This window comes from Dromiciops gliroides, chromosome 2 (genome assembly GCF_019393635.1).
Source record: "Dromiciops gliroides isolate mDroGli1 chromosome 2, mDroGli1.pri, whole genome shotgun sequence".
Taxonomy (NCBI): Eukaryota; Metazoa; Chordata; class Mammalia; order Microbiotheria; family Microbiotheriidae; genus Dromiciops; species Dromiciops gliroides.
In genome coordinates, this window is record NC_057862.1 from 134810740 (window position 1) to 134817407 (window position 6668).

Consider the following 6668-nt stretch of genomic DNA (forward strand, 5'->3'; position numbering starts at 1 on the left):
TTTCCCATTCTCCTGTCAGAAGTCACCTATAACCACAACTCTCTCATCCTTTCCTCATTACTTTTCCTCATGCAATGAGCTGTGTGTCGGGAGGAGGGGATGGTTGGCAAAGGGTGTACATGAAGCTCTCTTCATATATCTGAAGAGTTATCATGAAGAAAACTTGCTCTGTTTGGTCCAAGAAGGTAAATCTCATTGCATTGGGGAAAGTACCCAAGAGGCAGTTTAAGTTTGATAGAAGGAAAAACGTTTTAACCATCAGAGCCATCCAGAAATTGAATGGGATACCTATCCCAAAAGTAAGTTCCCACTCACTTGAAGGTCACAAGCAAAGCCTCAATGACCACTTGTCAGGTGAATTGTAGTAGGGATTCTTTGGTGGCTATGGATTTGAGCTTGGGTGTGGATGGGACTAGTTCCTGGTCATTGAGGTTCCTTCCAACTCTGGAATTCCAGAATTCAAGAAGCATTCTACATTGTCACCTCACAGGTGACTTCTTCCCAGGCAAGCAGTATTGAAGGCTCTTAGATAGCCTGAGGATCATGTTGACATCCCCTGTCTTATTGCTTGTGCTTTGATTTAACTAATTCACCTAAATTCTTCACTTGTTATTTACTCAGGATCCTAGGTGTTTTGCCAAACTATGCTTTACCTGGTGTCTGGCCTATTCCTCACCTCTGGTGACCAAAAATTATCCAATTCACAGTGTACCAACCTAGGGTCTACACTAGACCCTAGTCAAGTACAAGATTGTACTTTCCTAGTGAGGTTTACTCTCTCGGTTTCAAACCTCATTGTGACATCTCCAGTCCTTCCATTTGTAAGTCCTAGAGGCCAGCATTTGTGTATTGAAAGTTCTTGGTCTTCCTAGTACTCCCCATCTCAGCCAGTTGGCATCAATCACCTGGCCCTACCTGTACCATTAGCAATGTTTCTTGCCACAGAGGATGCCTCTAAAAAACTTAAAGCTCCAGGAAGGAAGGAGGGAGAAGAAATAAAATAAGAAGATAAAAGGAGGGAGCTGCCTCGATGATGGTGGGGGTTGTACTCATTTTGATTTGTGATTGCCTATGCTTGCCTCCTGTGGTAAAAAAAAGTTTTTAACAGACAGTTAGTGAATACGGAAAGAAGCCAGTTTTTAAAGGACCACCCTTTCGGGGAGGAGACCGACGGCAGTGCATGGGCTACGCACGCCAGTCTGTCTGCTAAGCACTCCACTTCTGGGGCGCGAGCTTAAAAGGCAAGGAGAGAACGGAAGTGAGGTCTTTGATCGGCTCTCCTTGTCTGCTGGATGCACAGCACACACAGATGCTGACAGAGGTTGGACTCGGCCTGGCTCGCAGTAGCAGCACGTGTGCTTGATGCGGCTCTCCCCCTCAAAGGTGGCCTTGGGCTTTTGGTGAGTTTTATATGGAATATAGACTAAGCTTCGATTTAAGACTATTTTTTTTGTATTTATACTTTCCTATCCCTCTAATCAACATCACCTTGTAATCTCCAAACAATAAAGCTCTAACTAGAGATCAGAAGCTTCTTCCATTTACTAGTCTGGGAGATAAATAAGGGAAAGGCTACAAAGGGGAGGTTAATGCTCTAGTATCCAATTTGAAATCTCACACTCCTTACTGTAAGAGCCCTCAGATCTTGGACCTAATTTTGCTATTTTGATTTATCTTGATGATTGCTTGTCTGTCCTGACTCCTGTCACTGGTGCCTCATTCTGTCTTGGGTGCAGTCAAAGAAATCTAGGTGTACTTACAGGTTCTCTTCATCTTAGCTCCTACACTGACCAATGATCTCTCTTTTTGTTGTTGTTGTTGTTGGGTTTTGTAGGGCAATGGGGGTTAAGTGACTTGCCCAGGGTCACACAGCTAGTAAGTGCCAAGTGTCTGAGGCCGGATTTGAACTCAGGTACTCCTGAATCCAGGGCCGGTGCTTTATCCACTATGCCATCTAGCTGCCCCCCCAACCAATGATCTCTTGAAGCCTATGTTCTAGAGCCCAAATTTACATAGAACTTTATGGCTTATAAAATGCTTTCTCCTGCGAGGGAGAAATCATTTTCCCCATTTCACAAATGAAAAAATGAAGACTTGGGTTAAGTGACATCTTCAGTCACATAGTTAAGTATCAGAGCCTAGATTTGAATAAGGTTCCTTTCTGTGTACCTTAGGAAAAAAAAAACATCATATTCACCTCTTCAAACTACTTCGTTAGGTAAATGATTCAGGTTAGCATTCTTATTTTTCAGATAAGTATACTAACTTGAATTTCAATCAATCAACAAACATTTATTAAGCACCTACTATGTGCTAAATGCTGAGGATATGAAAAGAAGAAAAAGACAAGACAGTCCTTGCCCTCAAGGAGCTTACAATCTAATAGGGGAGGATAATGTGCAAACAAATATGTACAAAGCAAGTCATAACAGGATAAATAGGAAATAACAGAAGGAAGATGCTGGAACTGAAGGAATGGAGAAGGCTCCCTGTAGAAGGTGGGATTTTAGTTAAAGAACTTGCCTAAGATCATACAATTTATATTCAAACTTATAAGCCCTCCAATGTTGAACCTAGTTCTATCATCTGCTACATAATTTTTCTTCCCCAGTGGTCCTCTATCAATGTTTCCCCCTCCCAGTTAGCAGTTTTTTCTTTACCATCCTTGTTGATCTCAGGATCAACTTCTACACAGGTTTCAGAATTGTTGTTTTTCTGGTTTTTAGTAGATTTCCAAGATTCAAGAAAACAGTGATAATCTAGTATATGCATTAGTAAAAAAGCTTCATAGCTTTGAACTGCCCTAAGAAGCTACAGAGCAGTAGAGTAAATAAACCTTTCATTCCAATCACCCAATGGGGGTACTGAATTGCAGGCCTGTGGTTATTCACAGTCCTGACCTAGCACTTTTAATAGGGTTATTATGCTTTCCCACCAATACCTTCAAAAACCACTGACTTTTAACTTCCCAGAGCTCTGATCAAGTACACTGCCAAATGAAAAGAAAAAAAAATAGAATTCTCAGGGCCTGATTAGTTTATGAGATTTGCCTCAAAGTTGAGCCACAAAGAAGTTTTCTCACACTTAGAAAGCAGTCTCATGAGCTCACAAGCTGATTTATCTCTCTCCAGTGTATCTGCAAGCCAGAGGTACAATCAAATTGTACAATTTTGCCACTAACAGACTAACTCTGGAAGCTTCTTAAATAGCCCAATAGTCATCCAAGATGCAAATTTAAATCAGAGTTCTATGTAAAAACAGCTGAATTCTGATGCCAAAGCATTGCTTGTATAAATAACATTAATGTAAATTTGATATTCTCTCCAGAAAAAAAAAAGAATTACAATCTGACATCACAAATGCTGATATGGCTATGCACACCATGCTTGATAATATTCAGAGATTAGATCTGCGGAAATGCAAATCTAAAGTCATAATTCATGCTCACAAGGCACCTCTTAGGCAAAGGGGCTCAACATACTCCACAAACAAACAGCCCTGCCCAATTTTATCCAAGAGAACACTGACGCACAGTGTGGCTGAAGGTTCCCAAGCTCCTAGAGCTGATGACTAATGAGTAATAGCCCTAACATTCCTGACCCATGAGCCATGTCTACAGGAAGGAATGTGAAGCATCATTTTGCTCAAACTTTCTTTTCCCAGCTCTCAGTTCCTTCTCAAACCAGGGGAAGGAGAATGGAGGCAAAAAGCCAGAATGGGAAGAGGTTGAGGTCAGTATCTTAATAACAAAACTTAATATGACCCAGTCCATTAGCAAAAGTATTTCCATCAGCAACCACATTAGCGCTATAGCTTTAATATTCCAGTTATTAAACTGCAGAAAAGATTTTCAGGGGTGGGAATGGACAGAGAAAGGAGGCAGCACAGGAAAAGTTTTGGTTGCATTTACCAAATATTTCTTAAGCGTCTACAATGTGCCATGCACTATACTGGGTTCTGGGGAGACAAACATGAAAATGAAACTGTCCCTGTCTTCAAGGGACTTATACTCTCTTTGGGAAGAAGGGGAAGGGAAGGGAGAAATGCAAGGTACACAGCACAGAGACTACAACTCCAAATAACTGGGAACCCCAGCAAAGTCTGAGCTATGGTATTTGTGTATAAAAAGAACTTGAAGGCATGGGGGAAGACCAGTGCAAAGGCATGGAGATGGGAGATGTAGACTCTTGCATGAAGATTAAAGACAAGGCTAGTTTGGCTTGACCATAGAGGGAAGGAAAGGGAGTAATGTAGAATGATGCTAAGTGGGGGTCAAGTTTTTCAGGACTTTTAAAATCCAAACAGAGGAGTTTATATTTTATCCTAGAGGCAACCACCAGAGTTTATTGAGTAAAGGAGTGGCATGGTCAGATCTTCACCTAAGGAAGATTGCTTTGGCAGCTGTGAACAGGACGAACTGCTATATGTAGACACTTGAGTCAAGGAGACACTTTTAAAAAGCCATTGCAATAGTACAGGTGAGAGGTATTGAGTGCTTAAAGTAATGGCTGCTTGAACAAAGAGGGGTTGGACATGAGAGATGTTGTGAAGGTAAAAACATCATTTTTATCCTTATAATAACTCTGTGAGGTAAGTGTTACTGTTGTTGACAAAACTGAGGCAGATCGAGATTAAGTAACTTGTCCAGAGTCACCCAGTTAGTAGTTCTCTGAAGCTAAATTTAAAGTCAGGTCTTCCTGACTCTGAGACCTTATATAGGTAAGATGGTCTTCTGATAATAGATACCCCCTCCATCAAGTGGCAGTCCTTGAAGTACTTCCAGCTTGTGAGAAACTGTCAGAACCGCTCTTTCTCTCATCACCTTTGAGAATCCAGGATTGCCTCCACACCACAATGAGACAGAGTAGAATTTTAACTGATGGAGGCTGACTATAAAACTTGTTGCCCCAGATCTGTTCCATTTCTTACATTCCTTCTTTGCACTATTCCTTATACTTGGAATGGCCTCCTCTTCCCTTGCTTCTACCAGCTGCTCTCTTACCCAGACTCCTCCAGGAAGCTGTCTCTGATCTCATTAAGTAATAAGATATCCTCCCTTAGACCTCACACAGCTCTTGCTTTCTACCTCCTATATTGTATAAGCTTATCATAATCATTATTTTGCATGCATGTGTCATATCCCTTTACCAGATGGTGAATACAATGAAAATAGGGAAACTTGTATTGTTCAATCTGTCTCCCCTGTCAGTCATATCCCAAACTGCACTAGCTAGGGGACTCATCCCAATGAGGTCAAATCCAAGTGTACATTTTCCCATCCAGTCCATATGGATTTGTTGTCTTTAATGTAGTGCTTTGCACAGAGTGTCCGCTTAATAACTTTGTTGGAATTAAAGTTCTAGAAGCTTCTCCCAAAGCTTCTACATAGAATTGCAACTCATTCAGGACCTGGCAATTAGAGATGGGTACACCCATTGGTCCAGGTAGTCTTTCACTAGAAGAAGCAGCTGGGGCAAATCATCATTTATATATTACAGAGTTCCCATTACTGAACACTCCCACAGGATTTTCCTGTGCTGACAAGTTTTTCAGCTAAAATTGAACACCTAATTTTTCATGGCAACACACACACACACACACAAACACAAAGAGTTTGCAAGATCCTACTAGATTCAGTTTCTAAACAAGACCTACAGCCTATCGCCATCTAGAGTCCATGTGCTATGGAGGAAAGAAAACTAGATTTGGAGATAGAAGACCTGGTTCAGCTTTGCTACTTGCTGACTATTCAATTCATCTCTAGAGAGCTTACTTTCCTCATTTGTAAAACGAGATGGGGAATGTAGACTACATACTCTCTTAGGTCCCTTCCAACTCTCAATCTTGAGCTCGACTTCCCCAGAATCCAAGTTGGAAAGGGCCATTTGGTCTAACCAATACCTAAACAAAGATCCTCACTACAACATGTGATAAGTGATCATCTAGATTTTAGTTTATCTAGATTTTTATTGAAGACATAGTGTAAGGGAACCCCTTACTTCTTAAGGTGCCCCCATTCCACTTTTGTCAACTCAAATTGCCTACACTTTTGCATTTGTTCAATAATCCTTTGTGTGGATTTACATATTAAAGATGCTGGAAGGGGCAGCTAGGTGGCACAGTGGATAGAACACTGGCCCTGGAGTCAGGAAGACCTGAGTTCAAATCTGGCCTCAGACATTTGACATGTACTAGCTGCGTGACCCTAGGCAAGTCACTTAACACCAATTGCCTCACCAAAAATAAATAAATATATAAATATATAAATAAATGAATGAATAAAAAGATGCTGGGAAAGTCACTCAACCACTTTGGGTCTCATTGTCTTCATCTATAAAATGGGAGACCTGGACTAAATGATCTCATTTCTGATATTTATTTTCCTTGTTGCCTTGGTAATTCACTCAACCTCCTTGTGTCTCAGTTTCCTCATCTATAAAGGGGGTTGTACTAGACTGTGGAAAGCTTAAAAATCCAAACAGAGGGGTATGAGCGAAAGTGAGCAATTAGAGCTTCTTGAGCAGGGGAGTTACATGCTCATTCCAAGTCAACTATGTAATACCAAACTGCACACTGGCGCAGCATGTTTGAAGGAGAAATTATTGACTATGAATGCTCAATTTGCCTAGTAGGGAACAAAAATGTCACTTGTGTCTGAAACCATCTGA